Genomic DNA, 20,964 nt, shown 5'->3' with positions numbered 1-20,964 from the left:
CTAATCACCCAGGTCTTGAAAAGCTCAACCACATCCTTCACTGGAGCTTTGGCTATCTCAGATGGGGTATACTGTACTCAAGATACTACCCTATTCCTGCAAAGTAATGTTCCACTGCCCACACAATCTAGAGAACATCCTTGTCCACCCCTAATCCTGTGAGTGACCCAGGTGCAAGACCTGTCCCACAGATCCACCCACCACCTCCTACAGCAGTCCAGTCGCAGGAATCTCCCACCATATAAAAGGCACGATCATGTGCAAAAGCAACCTGTTAAAAATCAGCTATGCTGCAATTACCATACAATTTTCCATGTAGGGATGACAAGTAACCAACTGTTCACTCGCAGTAATGTCCAGCACCAAACTGTGGCAAACCACAGACTTGACATTGCAGTTGCCAAGAGGCTGTACACCACTTCAACAACTGCTTCACTAGACATACCATTTGGATATTCCCTTCCAGTGCAAGTTTCTCTGACCTACGCAGGTGGAAATTGTCTCTCCAGCACATCTAGTGCCATCCACCTGACCTAAACCTCTGCTAATTTGTTTCCCACTGTATCACTTCACCTTTTCCCTTCTCTCTTCTGTACCCACCAATCTTTTCCCATTCAGACAATGTACTGTCTTCTCCAATCACTCTGCCCCCCCCTCCCCCCCCCCAACCCCCCCACCCCACCCCGTGCAGCTACTGCGGGTGTGTACATTTGGGTGTTTGTGTGGTTTCCAAACTAAACCATGTGCATTTTAGATATGTTAGATCCATATACTTTACCTGAAACTAATTCTCTGAGGTACTGAGACTACTGCTTCCTGGCTCTATTTTCAGCTAACACAGAAGTATTGTCTACAAACAAAAGTGTATGGGACAGGATATTTACCAGTGAATCATTCACACGGGACACCAAAAAGACTGTTGTGTGGCATGTAGACAACCCCCGAGATGGTCCACCAAGGCAGTGTGACTGCAGGAGCATACAGCAAAAACTCTACACAAAAGATGGTCCAGCACTTCTCAGAGCTTACAGTCAAAAATTATCAGGCAAGGTGTCCATATTATGCAAATTAACGTAGGATTAACAAGTGACAAATGCAGTTACCAAAGCAAATTAGATGATGAGCATGCCATCAGTATTATAGCTCTATAGGAAATGCATTTAGGTGATAATTCAGAAGCTACATGCAAGATTACGCAATATAAAGCAATATCAATACTCCTCTCAATTGTTAGGTGCTACCACAATAAATGAAAAAAGAAACAGCTCTTGGATTATGCTGGCTTAAGCTGTCAGAAAATTAGTGATGTAGAAGTAATTAGAATAAAACTCAAAGGCCTGGTTATTACATCAGTCCACAAATCACCTAACGGAAAGTGTCTGACACTAGTCTTACACACAGCAACTAGACAGCACGTATATGTTTAAGATTTTAATTCCAAAACACAACCCGGAGATACATAAATAGAGACAAACATAGAGAACCATTGTTCGAATGGATCAACACACAAGAAATTATCTAAGTTTGATGCCAAGGAATTTAAAACGTTTTGGGCAGGCAGATGGAAACTGATACAAAACCTTACCCATCCATCTTTTCCACTGATGAGAACAAATTACCACTGAATCACTCAATAGTGGGTACTGAAACATTTTTCAAGGAGTGTACATTGGCTCACAAAAGTTATCATTGGTGCTGAAATATCAGTTACAAAATACATTGATAAACCCACATGGAAATTTGAAAAAGCTAACTCGATACAATACACCCAGGAAGTGGCGTCGAGTATGCAAGCAGTAGTAAATCGTGCCGTAGAAAATCGTATTACATTTAGTTTAAAGTGCATAGTCTGCCAAAACAGTATTCATAGCGGTATTTGTTTGTGCTCTTTTTCACATATATGGATCCATCTATCGTGTATGAACAACAGAAAAGTGATAAATCCGAATTGTGTATGTGGCTTTGTTAAGTGCAGTGGTCGAAAAAGTGCAGTCAAGATGTATAATGCTGGTACTGAAGAACTCATCTCTGATGTGCTGAAAGAAGAACTTGCAATAGCTAAAAAATATATGAATGACATCGAATCGTTAATTAATTCTTTGAATGTCGATTTTAATCCTTTTGTGAAAAATGTACAAAGTGAAAACTACAACACTCTCAAAGAAACCGTTACTGAAATTCAAAGTGCTCCAATATCTGCTATAGTTACGAAAAACTCGTTTGCGCCCATTGCACAAGAGAAACACCGACAAATGAAATTATTGAGAGAAGACGAGACAAAACCAAAAGTTTATATCTTTGCAGACAGCCATGGATGAGATTTAGCCACTATTCTTACGAATATGCAATCTAAATTTTCCGTTACTGCCACAGTAAAACCCGGGGCTCCTTTCCAGCAAATAATTAAAGATTTAAGCCCTCAACCAAACGATGTTTGTGTAATTATTGCTGGAGCTAACGATGTTTATAAAAATGAGTCGAAAAATGCAATCACAGCATTGCGAAATGCACTGGAAAGAATCTCGCCAAGAAAAACAATCATCGTTAGCATCCCATATAGACATGACCTAATAAACAGTTCATGTGTAAATAATGAAATCAAATTCACAAACAGAATGTTTCAAAAGGTATGCAAAGCATTCAAGGACGTGAAGTTTTTGGACAGTAATTCCGAAGAGAGAAACCATTTTACTCGGCATGGAATGCACAGGAACTGGCTAGGAAAACGTGTACTCGCTAAAGCATTATTAGCAGAAACATTCAAACTATTTGAAAACACCACTCCTCCAATCATTCTAAAAGCACCTGTGTCCATTGAAACTGTACCATTGGAAGAAACACATACAGTGTCGTCAAAATACTCCTTCAAACCTAATGGAACAGCTGAAGGGAAGACTTCATATGCAGCAGCACCTGTATGTGAATCAACACAAACAGGTCCTTTATACAAAAGCAAGACAGCACCAGCAGTTACAACTCAAGTGGGAAACGTTAGTCCACCGCCAACTTGTGAAGCAGCAGCATTTAAGGAGGAAGAACAGTCATCAATAGCAGAAACAGCAACACCAACCCCCACAGGATCAAGTGTATAAGCCGACAGTGTAGAAACCTCACCAACAGGAGATCCACCCTCTATGGCAAAAAGGATCACAGTAGTGACTGCAGCTGCTCCACATAGGATGTGCCTGAGATCAAGAAAGTCCTCAGCTGCAAATGGGGATTTTTTATGGTACTGGGGCAGAAGGGGGAAGGTTCCAATCAGAATGTAAGTAATGTAGTTAATAACAACAAATGTGGGTGTTACCAGCACAACAGCTCCCTCTTCCCTGCAGAAAACTGTTCCTGTAATACTGGTATGTCAAAAGTAATAAAACTCAGTCCTAGCAATGGTAACACCACAACTAATCATGTAATTAAAAATGAGCTCAAAATTTTTCACCAAAATATTCAAAGCCTGCTCTGTAAGTTAGACCAATTTATTGTAAATATTGATGAACCAACAGGCGCAAATTGTGCTCATATTTTCTGTCTGACAGAACACCATATCACTTTTGGCATTGAAATGCTCAATATACCAAATTATGGTTTAGCTACCTCATTTTGTAGAAAGCATATGTGCAAAGGTGGGGCAGTTATTTATGTGAAAAACAGCCTGTCCTTTGATACAATAAATGTAGAGAAATATTGTGTAGAGAAAGACTTTGAGGCATGTGTCACAGAAATAGTAGAAGGTAACAAGAAACTGGTAATCGTAGCAGTATACAGGGCTCCATCTGGTAATTTTAAAGTATTCATGAAACAATTAGATTCTGTGCTATTGTATCTCACAAGAAAAAATAGGGACATTATAGTGACTGGAGATTTTAATATAGATTTCCTAGGAAGCTCATCTTCTAAGACAGAGTTTGCAAACTTAATGCATACCTACAACCTTGTCTCCACTGTCAGTTTTCCCACAAGAACTACTGCCACTTCCAGCACTCTAATAGACAATATCTTTGTAGATATGAGTAAAACTAATCACATCAAAGTTGAAAAAGTCATAAATGGACTCTCTGATCATGATGGGCAAATACTCACAATTGACAACTTTAATACAAATCAGAACAAAGCTAGTGCACAGTGGAAAACCATTAGAAACATGAATGAGGAAAATATCCAAAAATTCAAATTATGCATTCGGGAGACTGACTGGAGGTATGTTTATCTTGCAAATGATGTTAATACAAAATATAATTTATTTACTGATGAATTATCAGATATATTTGAAAATGTCTTTCCAAAAAAGGTCTGTAGACTACAGAACAGGCAATCAAGCAAAAAACCATGGCTGACCAAGGGCATAAAAATATCATGCCAGAGAAAAAGGGAACTGTATATAATATCTAGACAATCCAATAATCCCCTGCAGATGAAATATTATAGGACATACTGCAAAATCTTAACTAAAGTCATTAAAAAATCTAAAAGTATGTGCATGCAATCTAAAATTAACTGTTCAAACAATAAAATCAGAACGATTTGGAATGTAATAAAGAGGGAAACAGGTACTTCACCATCTGACAATGAAAAATCTGCTGTCCTAAAAATTAACGATTTGGAAATAACTGATAGTAAACAGATAGCAGACACATTTAACAACCACTTTCTAAGTGTCACCTCTCAAATAGGTTCAGTGGTGACCTAAGAGAAGCTTTAGATATTCTGAAACTTAACCTCCCACAATGTTTTAATGATATAAATGTAACACCCATAACTGTTAATGAAATAAAAAAAATAATTCACTCATTGAAAAGTAAAGGATCTTCAGGTATAGATAACATCTCTAATAAACTGTTGAAAGCCTGCAGTAATGATGTAAGTGTAGTACTTGCTCACATTTGCAACATGTCTCTTTATGAGGGAGTTGTTCCAGAGAGAATGAAATATGCCACTGTGAGACCTCTTTTCAAGTCTGGCGATGCTACAGATGTAAAAAATTATCGTCCTGTCTCTCTCTTAACAACATTCTCAAAGGTTCTTGAAAAGGCAGTGTATAACAGGATTGTGGCACATCTTGATAAACTTAATATTATTAACCACAGACAGTTTGGTTTTCAAAAAGGGGTTTCCACAGAGTGTGCCATATATTCACTCACAAATGATGTCTTGGAGCCTATTAATAGTAAGAAGTCACCAGTTAGTGTCTTCTGTGATATTTCCAAGGCCTTTGATTGTGTAAACCACAAGATACTCTTGGAGAAGGTCTATCATTACGGAATCAAAGGGCCTATAGGTAACTGGCTAAAATCATATCTTCAAGACAGGAAACAAAAGGTGGTTCTACATGGCTGCAACAAAGGATCTCCTAATCTAGTGGATTCTGAATGGGGCAAAATTCAGCATGGAGTTCCCCAGGGATCTGTCCTTGGACCCTTGCTGTTTTTAATATATGTTAATGATTTACCCCTGTCCATTAGTAAAAATTGTGAATTCACAATGTTTGCTGATGATACAAGCATTGTCGTTGATGGTCAGTCTACTGCTGATATGGAGACTGATGTTAATGATATACTCAGAGAAGTTACAGCTTGGTTTTCAATTAATTCTCTTTCAGTTAATATTAAAAAAACTAATTTTATACAGTTCCACACAAAAATAAAACTCTAGAAAGTATAGTAATTGCTCATGACAACCAGGAACTAGAACAGGTGCAATCCACTAAATTCCTGGGGGTTCACATTGACAGTAGGCTCAACTGGGAACAGCATGTGTCCCTTACTCTAAAAAGGCTTTCATCAGCAACTTTTACTCTAAGAATAATTACTCATTTTGGGGACATCAACATTTTAAAATCATCTTACTTTGGGTACTTTCACTCATTAATGAGTTACGGAATAATATTCTGGGGTAATTCACCAGCCTCAAAAAAAATCTTAAATGCTCAGAAGAGAGCAGTCAGAATCATGTGTGGGGTTCCTCCACGAACCTCATGTAGAAAACTTTTTATACAGTTAGGTATTCTGACCACAACATGTCAGTACATATACTCTCTGATGAATGTAGTTAATAAAGACTATGCTCAGTATGAAACAAATTGTTCATACTATAACTACAATACTAGAGGTAAAGATGATCTACATGTTGAACTAAAAAATTTAACACTTGTACAGAAGGGAGTAAAGTATGCGGCTATAAAGACTTTTAATGCATTGCCTAATTATATTAAATGTACAATAGAAAATGAAACGCTGTTCAAAGGTATGTTAAAAAAATACCTGCTCGACCATCCACTGTACTCGTTAGATGAATTCTTTTCCAGAAGTAATGCCCTCCCTTAATAATAGATGTATTTAGTCTCTTAGTTATTAGATGGATGATACAATATTATGTTAATGTTATAGTGTTAATGTTATAGTTATAATGTTATGTTGAGAATTGCTATACTAGTTTAATGACAGCTTGTAATATCTATATCATTGAATTATATTACTATTCTGTAGCATTAATTGTATTTGTACAATTGTATTGACACGTTCCACATCCAGGCGAATCACTCGCATGTACGGATCTATGGAATACGCATATCAAATAAAAAATAAAAACAACCCGCACTGGACACCTCAAAAGGCAGAACATTGGGAATTATTGTAGATGTAGCTAAATGGAATATCTGAAGGGAGGTAACAAAATAATGTGTACTAGGATGGGACAAACCTGCCCAAGTCCTCTACAAAGGATACCAAGGGTCTAAATAATGTTTTGATAACATTTTGTATTTAAAAATATTTGTGTGTATAAATTGTTCATGTTGATGTAAATTTGACAATTTAAGAAATGGTCATGCTTAGGAACAATGTAAGAAATAGGTGTTATGTAAAAGCCAGTGTGCTTTTGTTTGAAACGAAAATAGCTGTGGGGAGTGGAAAAGGTGCGAAAGGCGAATTGGCGTGCTACCTTGAGCAAGTGTGGGAAGTAAGTCACACAGTCTGTAGGCAGCAGTGATTGAGGTAACTCCTTTGTGGAGCAGAAGCTTTGCCTGCAAATTTTCATAAAAATGCCTTGGTTGAAGACTGCAAACAGCTTACAGCATAGCTGCGAGTTGTTGAGCTACTGTATGTAAAACTGAATGAAGCCAAGAAGAGAAATTGAGCCCATACAGCAAGAAACTTGCAGGCCATAGTGTGGGTAGTGTAGCCGTCATAACTGTTCGCCAAACCCAAGCCTATAGCCACCAGATAAGATTTTTTTCTATTTTTACCTTTGTACAGCATGAACCATTAATTTAAACTGTGATTTAATAATCATTCTTGAAATTTACGGAAACTGGCTCACCCTGTCATTTCATCCTAATCATACATCTGTATAGGGTTCCTTCCTGGTGTTTGATTGATCCGAGTGTCCTGTTTTACAGACTTATGAAGTGCCAAGTTAATATAAAGAGGAACCATTTAAATTGCTTTAGTGTAAATAATAAAAATGTTTTCTTAACTATTGCAAAGTGTTATAGTTTGCTTACATAAAATTCAATCAGAGTGAAGTGCCAAGTTAATATAAAGAGGCACCATTTAAATTGCTTTAGTGTAAATGATAAAAATGTTTTCTTAACTATTGCAAAGTGTTATAGTTTGCTTACATAAAATTCAATCAGAGTGAAGCCAAGTTACTAGAACCTGTTAGATGGCTATACAGAATTAGTTCAAAGAATAATAGCTTTTGAAAGTAAATTCCACCAAGAAAGAGGTTTTCTTTAAGTGAAATGTTCAGTTAAAAAGTGTGTGCTTTAGTGTCTAAGTATTTAAGTTTCTTGATTATGGAAAGTGCTTTTCTAAAGGTTGTTCCCCCCATCCCCGGCTAATTTTTTTTTACCTTCCTTGAAGTTATCTACTGGGCTTTTTCTTTTTTTAAATCATAATGTATAAAGATGTAGCCCAAAATTGTTTAAGTGGGGTAATTTATTCGAAGAGCCAAACTAAACAGTAGCAAGAAAGTAGGCAAAATTCACATTTCTGCTTCTCCAATACTTCACTATTTCATTGCCAGGATAGGTTGGTGACCATTAAGTACATGTTTTAAACCACTAAATGAACTTGGAAATGAGTTGTCCTAGCTTCAGTATATTATTATTCATACTGTGTTTCTATCTAGCCACTGGGTAAGATCTTAGGAAAAGAAGTGAATAGTCCAATTTACTTATCCATTAGATGCAACACACGGTAAATCCTGTAAGAAGGATAACTCTATTGATTATCTTTTCCTATAAACAGGACTATCCGTCCACAGTGTATTTTATTTGGAAACTAAACTAAATTTTAGTAAGAGGGTTATACGTGGCAACATAGGGACAGGGTTTCTGTTATTTACATAAAAGCATACTAATATCATAATGGTAGTGTTACAAGGTCCTATTAATGTGTGGTCATCACATTTGTTAAATGTCTCACCACATTCCTATTGAAACTATTTACTCTTCTTGTAAATAACACCTATGACAAATTTATACAAATGTCCACTAAGACTTTGCTCGTCAACTTTCATTTAGGTAACAGCGATCTTTTAGATGTATTTAAATCAGTACTGTTAAGAAATACTGACTAGCTTTATTTTCAAGAATCTCAAGTTTAAGTTATACATACTGTTATCCTCCAATAAGAATCATTGGCCGATTCTTCATCTTTGACAGGTTCAGCATGCCTGCAATGCAAAACATTATCTTTTGTATTAACACATGAAATCCAATTTTTAAATTTAATAAATGCTTATACAAACATAAAGTTTCTTCAAAAAATGTATTTCTGACAACTTCCTGTCACAGATAATTTTCACTGAATGTTTCAACCCAGTTATATTGCTGATGAGAAGCAAATGTTGATCTTTTCCCTCTCTTCCTTCACCATCTCCTGTTTTGTTCACCTTGACATATTTCTACCAAAAAGACTACCCCAATGGATCCACTGCTTATATTTAACACACAGTAAATTCAGTGCAAATATTTCCTTAACACAGGATGTGCATTGACGAGCTTGAATTAATCAGAAAAATATAAACAGATACTAACCATTCCACAGCTCTTACAAAATACTTGCATTAAGTAATCATCAAAGCTACTTTTTGTACAGCAAGAGGACTAACAGTCAAAATGGTGCTACATGCTACAGGCAGTGCAATACAATTTATTTTACTCATTGCTACAGCAATAAATGTACTTATAAAAATATTCAGACTTAGACTATAATCAAATACAGAGAGAGAAAATATTCTAACTAAAGAGATATAGCAGCCATAGGCAGAAACAAATAAAAAAAAGTGATACTAATCTTAGCTTTGAGGACCAAAAGTTTCTTCATCTGGAAAATGTAAAAAGAGAAATGAGACTGTTCAAGAAATAAGGATGAAAATTTAGGATCTTGAGTCATGGAAGATGGATGGTTAAATGAATGAAAAAACTAGACTGGACATGATGAAATTCAGATGCGAAAGAGCAGCAGATGATGTAATTTTAAATGCTGAGAAATAAGATCTCTTCAAGAGGAGCCACCAAAAGGTCAAATAAGTGAAGAACAAGCTGAAAATACCGGTAAATGGGCTAAAATGGTGGCAAATAGATAAACGAAACAGAAAGATAGTGCTGAAGAACAGGCAACCAAACAACAACAACAACAACAACAATAACAATAACAGCACATTGTAGCAATATATAATAGCAGTCCCACAACATCTGGAGGAAGATTTTCCACTAACAGAACAATAAATTCATGAAGCCATCAAATCATTCCAAAACTTCAAAGCAACAAATGAAGACTCCACTACAGCAAAATTATTGAAATAGTCAGAACACACAAATGATCTACAACTGCTGTTTGAGAACATTTGGAAAGCTGAAGAGATTATTGAAAGCATTAATCCACAGCTATGAAAAAAAGGGGACACACAAAATGTCAACAATTGCAGAGATGCCTGACTTCTGCCAGTGGTATACAAAATATTATCAAAAATTCTCTGGACAGAGTTGTAGAAACTTTAGACAAATAACTGGGAGAATCTCAAGGAGCTCTAGAAAGGGAAGACCCTGCACAGAACAGATGTTTATTAGAAAATTGATAATTCTCCACAGACTGTTAATCACCAAACCAATAATAGTATCACGTATTGGTTTCAAGAAAACATTTGATTTGGTAGGCAGAGAAATTATGGGTAAAATCATCAAAGAATTTTGTGTTAAAGCAAACATAATCCTCAAAACACTAGCAAATAGGGTGACTGAAGCTAAATTTATGGGAGAAGTATCTCAACCATTTGAAATAAAAACTGGTGTTAGACAAGGGGACAGTTTATCACCTTTACTGTAACACTACATTCTAGAAAAAATAGAAAGTTATTGGAATTTGGAGAAAAAAAATCACAAAATTGAACCAATAGTTTTAGGACGAAAAACAAATGGAATTAAGGTAAACTGCCTGGCTTCTGCAGATGATTCTGATATACTTTCAAAAAATCTGACAGACAGTTATTAAAAGAAATCTTTTGGAAGAAATAGCAAAGAGAGCTGGTCCCAAAATTTCAGACGAAAAAACAACATTGATGACAATTTCAAACAATGCATCAACATTCTTAGAAAAACAAAAATGTAAAATAGCATTAGTAAGTAAATTTAAATATATTGGACAAACTGTACAACAAAATGGACTAGAAGAATTAACAGTAGATGCAAGAGTCAGCAAACTGGAGAGAGCAAATCGTTTGACAAAGGATATTTACAACAAGAAATGTACAACTAAAAAAAACAAATTTAAACACTATCCCACAGTGGTATGACCAAGATGTTTACATGGATGAGGATGCCTAATGATGAACTATAAGCTGGACAGAACAGAGGTTCCACAAAGGAGCATTATTAGAAAATAATGGTTGCAATACAAGCTACAGATGGCTGGAAAATGAGAAGTAATGAGGAGATATACAAAAATTTTGAGAAAATATCAGAAGTAATGGCTAAAAGAAGATTAATCTTATTTTAGAGACCTCTACTGAATGAGTAGTTCTGGAAGAAGGAATCAATGATAGCATGGATTACAGAAATAAGAAAGAAACAACATCAAACAATCAGAAATAATAGAAAGAAACCTTTTTACAGATAACATACTGAATGTAAAAGGATCATCACCTCTCCAAGATCAAAATTAATTTCATCCCTCTCAATAAGACTGTGAAAACCGGAAATAAATTTCATAAATATGATACTGCGAAGCTCAAAATCAATCAAAACGTAATGGAACAATGCCACCAGTAACTGACAGTTGAATCCCATAAATGGGCAGACATTGCCTCCATGATCCAACAAGCAGCTAATACTACAATCCTGACAGCTAAAAAGAGGAATCATACATGGTGGAATGAGGTTTGTGGTGAGGTGGTGGCCCAAACAGCAAGTGCATGGAAATAGTGGAACTCTACCAGGAGACCTGATGATTTTGATGTATTCCATGAAGTTCAAAAATATGCAGCCAGAACTCTACTGCATGAGAAACAGCAGTTAGAACAGATCGATCAGCGTTTCCAGATAAACAATGTCAGAGATTTCTATCAGACGTTCAAATCGAATTTGAAAGGATACCAAGCCCCTAGTTTTTGTTTTAGAGACGAAAATGGAAAGCTCAGTGTTGTGTACATAGTTCCGCATATTCAGCGCGTACACAAATTTCCCACTAGAGTGCGCCCCGCTAAGCACAACAGCGCAGGCGCAGCACTCGTCCATCTCCCCACTACGAGATGGTGCTGCCATAGAGACGGACCAAATTCTGCTTCCGCCGATCCGCGTATTAATATGTAACGCAGCCAATGAGATTGCCGCTAACATAGAACACTTTCTCCTCGCGCATCACACTCACGCAGTGATACATGAACGTGCGAGGTATTATAACGGGTGTAAAGACCTTCGATCAGTCAGTCTGCATTTGTCTGCACCAGTCTGCATTAGTCTGTACCAGTCTGCATTAGTCTGTACCAGTCTGTACGAGTTCTACAATTGTCTGTGCCAGTCCATAGTCAAGATCCAGTCTGCGCCTAATAAGATTACCATATTCCTGTACATAGCCATGAAGATAAATGTATAGACACTTTTGTCAAGTATCCGAGATATATGTAAGAATAAGATTAACGTACCAATACCAAAGGAACTTCAGATTGTCAATTGTAAATAGCATCCAGAACCAAGTTAAATAATTTTTATATTTGTTATTATTTTAATAAATGTGTGTGAAAATTAATCAAGTTCTATTTAAAGTTGGTCACCATCAATCTGCTACTCTAAGTGTGCAAGTGGCATTTCTATCGTCTGACCTAATGGCAGAAGATAAACATGCCATGATAAGACCACGAGACATATTGCTGACACTCGCTTACTTCGTTAGAGCAACAAGTCAAATAATCTGATGGTGTGTGTACTGAAGGTCTTACAGTACGCACACCACACTCGGCCTGACCAACAAAGAGAACTGCAAGATAATGTCTCGTTACTTTGAAAACCTACTTAATTGTGATGAACCGAAAGAAAGATTCCCTGTATGTGCCCCAATCCACAAACTACCCCTCATCTCCATCTGGTAAAGAGGAGACCAAAGAGATCATCAACAACTTTAAGAATAATAAGGCAGCTGGAGAGGATTCAATAGTGGTGGAACTACTGAAGCTGGCAAATAATGAAACTCTAGATATACTAGTCCAACTTTTTGAGGAGATCTGGAGAGCTGGGATGATACCAACTGAATGGCAGTCAGCTTTAATCCATCGTATACACAAAAAAGGTGATAAATAGAATGTCAATAACTATAAGGGTACCTCATTAGTATCTGTTCCATATAAGATTCTCTCCAAAGTGATACAGAATAGAATAGAAGATCATTGTAACCAACTGGTTGGGGACTATCAAGCTGGTTTCCGAAAGGGCGATTCTTGCGCAGAACAGATCTTTAACCTGAAGAGCATGATCAGGTACAAAAAAAATTGGAAAAATAACTATGTGGTCATATTTGTTGATTTTCAGAAAGTATATGACTCCATCGACTGACAGGCAGTAATGAATATTTTGGAAAAGAAAGCTGATCAAACAAACTCTTACTAACACAGTGTCAAAAATTAAATTTATGGGTGAGGTATCTGAACCTTTTCAATTGTGTCTTGGAAAAGGTCATTCAAGAGTGGAGAAAGTTATTAGCCCAAGGAGAAACAAATGAAGAGTGGTTCAGACTTGGTCCTAAGAACAAAGGGGTATGCATTGGCTGCTTAGATTTTGCGGCTGACCTAGCCATTTTTGCTAACAACATAGAGTCAGCAGTCAACAAGATAAATAGGCTGTCAGAAATTGCTGAAAAAAGTTAGACTCCAGATCTCTATTCAAAAGACAAAACATATGACGAACATCTGTGATGGACCTGAATGGATGATAACCAACCTGGGAAAAAATTGGATGAGTTAAGAATTTCAGGTATCTTGGTGAAGTCATCCACCTGGAGAATGGATTAAAAGAAGAAGCAATTGTCGGGATGAGGAAGTTAGACCAAGCATACCAACTGACAAAGAATACTTATAACAAAAAGTCTATGAGTATATGGGCCAAGTTCCAACATTATAATACAGTTGTAAAACCTGAGGGCTTATAAGCATCCAAATCTTTGACCACGAATAGACAAGGTAAGCTGAGCGGCTGGAAAAGCGTGAGTGTAGGATATTAAGGAAAATCCTAAGGTAATAGATGGGTCGATGGACAATGGCGAATGAGAGCAAATGAGGACTCGTGCAGCAAGACAGAACCTATCACAGCATCCATTACGAAGAAATGATTGTTATTTTATGGTATCTCATGAAAATGGACGGTGATCGACTAACAAAAAGAATATGGAGTTTCATCCCATCTAAGAAAACGAGGCCGAGATGGTTCAAAAAATGTGAAAAAGATCTTAAGCAGATTGGTATCTCAGAGAGAAATTCCTGAAAGGAACAAATTTAGAAGATTGGTGACCAACTACCAAGGTTTTAACATGGCATCAACATCCGAAAGACAGTGAGGACCATTATCTGAAGAGCATAAAAAGGCACTTCTTGCAGGGGCTCAGAAGATACTGGCAGGAAGTCAAAGCTGGAGCAAGAACAAGACCTGGACACTAGAGTGAAGTCGGTTGTTACCACGCAGTCCGTAGAGACTCACCTCAATAAAAAAAATAAGTAAATAAAAATAAAAGGCTTTCAATGCAGAAGAAATAGGGGATTGAGAACAACACGAATAGAATAAAGGGGGAAAAACATGAGGAGGAGATGGACGAGTACTGGAAAAACAGGAGACGACAAGGGAAGAAGAAGAAGTGAAGTTATTACATGATGAGAGATGGTGATTGGATTTGATTTGATTCAGTTTTCATTACATACACCGAAAAAATGAGATGATTCTCGAGGGTGTGGAACATGTCAGAATGTATAACACAAAACATTTTAATATAATGAATACTACCCTGATCATTTGTCATGAGATTGTCAAAATAGGTGAATACAATACAATAAACTGGAAAAGCTAATATTTACAGAATTAATACGCTGTCAGAATGAAACATTGTTATGCACTATTAATAAATTTATCATACACAAAATACCTAATTTTGACTGTTGCAACCAAGTGCTGTCAAAACTTAAATCTAACATATTTTTACTTAAGCTGGCCTTTCAGTCTCTGTTAGGATATTCATCTATAGAGTAGAAGGCATTGCCTATCAAAAAGTCATTCAAACTCTGTTTAAACTGTGCTTTATCTGAAACCAAGTTTTTAATGGTTGCTGGTAATTTATTGAAAATGTGTGTTCCTGAATATTGGACCCCCTTTTGGACCAACATAAGTGATTTTAGGTCTTTATGTAGATTTTTCTTATTCCTAGTATTGATAATATGTATTGAGCTACTTGTTGGAAATATAGATATATAACTTGCAACAAATTTCATTAAGGAGTAAGTATACTGAGAAGCAATGGTTGGAATTCAAAGTTCCTCGAATAGGTTCTACACGATGTTCTTCAAAGACTGGTCCCAGATACTCCATTGCACCATTCACCGAACCTGATAACCCCGAGCCGTCAGTAACAAAAATTAAGTCTTGCTTAAGAGATTTACAACACTACATGCACTTGTTACCAAAGTCTCATTTACTTTTAGAGCTATCTGTTCCACTTCCTTTTTGGCCCCACTTCTCTCTGTCTTCACTATATCTGAAACAGTTCTTATTTTGTTGCCCGATACAATTATCATTTTCTCTTAATAAAGCTACTTCGATTTCTGGATTACTTGATTCAATATTTTGCAGTATTCTTTGTAATGCATTACAATTCTAATATCAGAAACGTTCCTAGATAGTAGATACAGTCTCCTTTTTGCCCCACATGATATCTTTATTCCTTGTATAATCCATGGTTTATCTTTTGACTTCTGTGTGATCTGAGTTACCTTTAGGGGAAAACAATTTTCAAAAGAGGAGGTAACTTTATTAATAAATGCTTTGCATTTTCCATTTGAGTCAGGTAAACATCTCTCCAGTTCATGTCTTTGAGCAATTTCCTGAATTCCTCAATTTCTGGCTTATTTATTATCCTCCTGTACTCAGATTTAATATTTTTTTATCCTGACAAGTTTCAACATTTAACACAAGATGCTGCACGTCGTGATCAGATAGTCCATTTACTATTGGTTTTGTGATATGATGTTTTTCCCCTAGATTTGTTCATAAAGATATTATCAATAGCAGTCTCAGAGCATTTACATATCCTAGCTGCAAAGTTCACAATAGGAACTAAATTGAATGATAGTGTTAAAAACACCAGCAACCACTATTTCCCCTTCTTTTGTTTTTTACACAAGCTATTCCTTTCGCTTTGTGAAATGAAGCACTGCCTAGTTCCAAAACACAGGACTACTATGACAAGGTGAAATGTTCTCAGAGTGCTACATGTATGATAGTAAATGTAATCAGCACTATAGTTGTTTTCTGAGTAGTTATGCTGTGTGTGTTTCATTCAATCAGATGAAATGGAATAAAATCATCAATTTATTTATTTGGGCTCTTTATCACCAAGATACATTCAATGTTGGTTGAGGTTTATCTTTTGAATTCACTCCAGTGTAGATTGTCAAAATTTTATCAGTTGTCAATGTACTTGTAACACAGTTTCCGAATTTACTGCCATCCAGGAAAGTATCGCACTCAAATTATTCTCAGAGACTGAGAGATGGCTGAAACCGAGAGCAGAAAGCTCTGACATATTTAGTGATTAATGGAATATATATCAGAAAGGCAGGTTAGACACTGTAGGAGAGGGAGTGTCCATTGTCTCTATTGAGGTCAAAGCTGATTGTGACAGTGAAGTTATCTGGTTGCGTATAACAAGTCTAGGTGAAATCACGTTAATTAATGGATAATCAGCCACCCAGTTCTGCTATGACAGTTTTGGAGCCATTCACAGAAAGTCTACAGACAGTAGCACATAAATACCTAGATCATGCAATACTAGTTGGAGGTGAATTTAGCCTACTGAGTATAGATGGTAGCCTATGGCTTCATTGCAGGGGGTGCAGTCAATCTTGTGAAGCACTTTTGAATGTGGTTTTCGAAAATTGTCTTGAGCACCTAGTTTGCCATGCCACATGCAATGGAAATATCTTAGACCTTGTAGTTACAAACAGGCCAGATATCATCAATGACTTCAGCATAGAGATGGGGATTAATAATCATGATAACATAATAACAACTAAGGTTACAAAAATTAATAAATCAGTCAAGAAGGCTAGGAAAATGTTCATGCCAGAAAGAGCAGATAAGCAGATGTTAGCATCTTACTTAGACAGAACTGACATCACTTAGTTCCATTAAGATGGACGTAGAGAGATTATGGTCAAAGCTTAAACAGATCGTGAATTGCACTCTCAACAAGTCTGTACCTAGTAAACGAATTAAGGATGCAAAAGAGCCACTGCGGTTTAACAATGAAATTTGGAAAATACTGAGGAAGGAAAAGCTACTGCACTCTTGGTTCAAAAGAGAATGCCAAATGGCAACAAGGAAAGGTTACTACCACTGTCATACCTCAGCAAAAGATCTGGCTGAGAAGCAGGGGAATTTATTGTCCTATGTAAAATCACTAAGTGAGTCAAAGAATTCCATCAAGTCACTTGACCAGTCTGGTGTGGCAGTAGGAGATAAATGTTTTAAATTTTGCATTTAAGAAATCATTCATGCAAGAGAATCATATAAACATACCGTCATTTGACAATAGCACAAAGACACCTAACAACAATCACCACAAGAGGCCAGCACTAGCACAAGTTGTTCACATGATATTCGTTGGACTGTTGCCTGTAAACCCGTCCCATGTCAGTGCTCTTGGAAGAGAGCTGTGGCAGTGACACGGCTCTGTTGTTGTTCCTGTGCAGTGATCTGCAAAGACGCGACGGTACGGGACGGGGGGTTGGGTCGAGATTCAAGCAGTGATTAAATACTTCATAAAGAAAGGTATGAAAGTGAAGGACATTCATGCCGATTTCCAGAAAACACCAGGGGACTCTGCTCCTTTGTCTTCAACTGTTGCCAAGTGGATAAATGAATTTCAATTTGGTCAGGAGAGCTTAGATGATGATCATCCATGAATAGGTCAGCCAAAACGTGTCACTACTCTAGAAATCATTGCAAAAGTCCGCATAATGATCAAGGAGGATCACCAATTTAGAGTGCATGAAATTGCTCACGCTTGCCAGATGTCATCTGAAAGGTATTCACAAGATGGGTGCCGCGACTCTTGACGCTGTGTCAAAAACGCATGAGAATGGACATATCACAACAATGTTTGGCCTGTTTTAGGAGAAACAAACAAGATCTTTTGTGCTGGTTTGTGACCACGAGGAAACTTTGGTTTACTACTATACCCCAGAGACAAAGCAACAATCAAGGCAGTGGAAACATGCTGAATCTCCGCCGCCAAACTCCTTCAGCGGGGAAGGACATGGCGTCAGTGTTCTGGGATGCGCCACCAAATTCCTTCAGCGGGGAAGAGCATGGCATCAGTGTTCTGGGATGAGAAGGGGATTCTGTTTGTACATTATCTCCCCACTGGGCAAACAATTACTGGAGAATACTATGCTAACCTTCTGGACAAATTGCAACAAATGATATGCGAAAAAGGCCAGGTTTAATAAGGAAGAAAGTCGTCTAGCATCAAGCAAATGCACGCTCGCATGCATGTACCATCGCCATGGTAAAATTACACAAACTAAGGTATGAATTGTTGCCACACGTGCCTCTTCCCTAAACTTAAAATTTTTCTTTGTGGATGAAGATTCACTTAAATGAAGAATTGATAGCCTGAGTTGACAACTATTTTATAGGCCTGGAGGAAAATCATTGTCGAGATGGGATCGAGGTATTGGAACACTGTTGGACCAAGTGAATTAATCTACAAGCAGGGTACATTGAAAAACAAAAAAGTTTCAGTGACATAAGTACATTTTTTCTATTCTGTTTCAAGAACTTTTCAAACCACCCTCGTAAGCATCCCCGACGCCTGAAATAATTAAAAACAAATAAGTCGCCAGTTGCAGATGGAATCTCAATTTGGTTTTACAAAGAGTGCTATATGGCACTGGACCCTTACTTAGCTTGTATTTATTGTGAATCTCTCACCCAGCAGAAAGACCTAGCAACTGGGGAAAAAAATACAGAGGCGTCTCCTGTATATACGAAGGGCGAAAGAACAGACCCGCGAAATTACAGACCAATACCCGTAACATCAGTTTGCTGCAGAATTCTTGAACATATTCTGGGTTTGAATCTAATCAGTTTCATAGAAACCAATAAGTTTATGTCCACAAATCAGTACAAAGCATCGCTCATGGGCAACTCAGCATGCCCTTTTGTCATACGACGTCTGTTCAAAAAATTCCAAAACTTTGTCCATAAAATTTTCTATGCTTATCTTTTAATTACTATGGATTGTCTCCTTCGAAATACTCTCCTCCACAATTGATACACTGCTCCCAATATCATTTCCACTTCCAGGAGCAGTCTTGACACACATCTTGCTGGGTCGCATAAAGTGCCGTCTGCGAATTTTCTTTTATCTCATCTACCATAGCAAAACTTCATCCTTTTCAACTTTGGAAATAAAAAGAAGTCTGCAGGGGTCATACTATTCTCGCAAGGAACATCTCATTCTCATTTGTGAGATCCAAAAGTTTTTTTGGTCTTGACTCATGAGCCGTGGAATGAACTTGGCGGCAACACAATGCATTCCAAGATGCTGTGTCATTTCATAACATGATCCAATTGAAATGTTACATTCTTCTACAATCTCTCAGACAGTGTATCTTCGACTGCCACACACAATTTCTTTGATGTTCCTGACACAAGCGTCATCAGGGGACATCTAAGAGCGTCCTGAACAAGGATTATTTTTGACTTTTGTAAAGCCATTTTAAAACGTGTGAATAATACATAACACCAAGTATGGCTTAAGCACTCATCGCTATAGGCTCCCTGCATCATTTGGTGTGTCTGTGTAAAGGTTTTCTTGAGTTTCACGCAAAATTTAATGCAGATGCATTGCTCCTCTAACTTTGCCATCACAAAATTCACAAACCCAGATTCCATATTTCTTGATTTCCGAGAAGCATTTGACATAGTGCCTCACTGCAGACTTTTAACAAAGGTACAAGCACATGGAATAGGTTCCCAGACATGTGAGTGGCTCAAAGACTTCTGAAGTAATAGAACCCACTACATTATCCCGACGGTGAGTGTCCATCAGTGACTAGGGTATCATTAGGATCATTCCAGGGATGTGTGATAGGAGCGCTATTACTCATATTTTCTATGTGCATAACTGATCTGATGGACAAAGTGGACAGTAATCTGTGGTTGTTTGCTGATGATGTTGTGGTGTATGGAAGGTGTCATCGTTGAGTGATTTAGGAGGATAAAAGATGACTTGGGCAAAGTTCCCAGTTGGTGTGATAAATGACAGCTAACCCTAAATGTAGAAAAATATAAGTTACTGCAGATGAGTTGGAAAAACTAATCCATAATGCCAGAATCCAGCATTAGTAGTGTCATGAATGAAGTCACATTGTTTCAATATCTGGACATAACGTTGCAATGTGATATGAAATGGAACAAACTTGTGAGGGTCATGGTAGGGAGGGCGAATAATCATCTTTCGTTTGTTGGGTGGATTTTACTACAGTGTGGCTCAGCTGTGATGGACATCAGATATAGGATGCTAGTGTCTGGGATCCACAAGGGGTCGAATTAAAGCAGACATTGGGGTAATTCAGAGGCAGGATACTAGATTTGTTAACAGTAGGTCGAAACAACAACATACAAGTATTATGGAGATGTTTCTGGAACTCAAATGGGAATCCCTGGAGGGATTTTGAGGAACACTGTGCTGACTGCAGAACAATTCTGATTGCACCAACATACATTATGCGTAAGGACCACGAAGATAAGAGACGACAAATTAGGACTCATAGAGAGGCATATAGACATTCACTTTTTCCTCAATCGATTGGCAGATGGAACGGAAAAGGAACTGACTACAGTTGAAATAAAATTACTTGATAGTTGGCACTTCAAACGCCAATAAGAGTAGTCAGCGTCACACTTGAACTGTCTGCTGTTGCCAAACTCCACCAAAATTGGCCAGTCACTTCCAATTCCTGGTTCAGCATTCTTTCTTGATGTATTTGTATCCCGAATTACGAGCCCGACACTTTTATTATGTATTTCATGACACGCGATAGCTACACCAAAAACAACACACATTAACAATGCTAATGAAAGACACACATTTCATTCATAGCACTAACCAAACACTACCGAATAACTCAGCACAAGGTGTAATTCAGTATCATACATATAGTTATCATATTCACAGAGATCATCTTACATTAGATAAGCTTTTC

At 37.3% G+C, this 20,964-nt stretch overlaps 1 pseudogene; it reads right to left on the bottom strand.

Moving 5' to 3' along the window:
• Positions 1 to 8,617: 8,617 nt before the first annotated feature.
• LOC124620362 overlaps positions 8,618 to 20,964 on the bottom strand; it is a 64,351-nt pseudogene continuing 52,004 nt past the window's right edge.

The sequence above is a fragment of the Schistocerca americana genome, chromosome 6 (genome assembly GCF_021461395.2).
Source record: "Schistocerca americana isolate TAMUIC-IGC-003095 chromosome 6, iqSchAmer2.1, whole genome shotgun sequence".
In the NCBI taxonomy this organism is placed as follows: Eukaryota; Metazoa; Arthropoda; class Insecta; order Orthoptera; family Acrididae; genus Schistocerca; species Schistocerca americana.
This window is presented reverse-complemented; position numbering and strand designations above follow the sequence as displayed.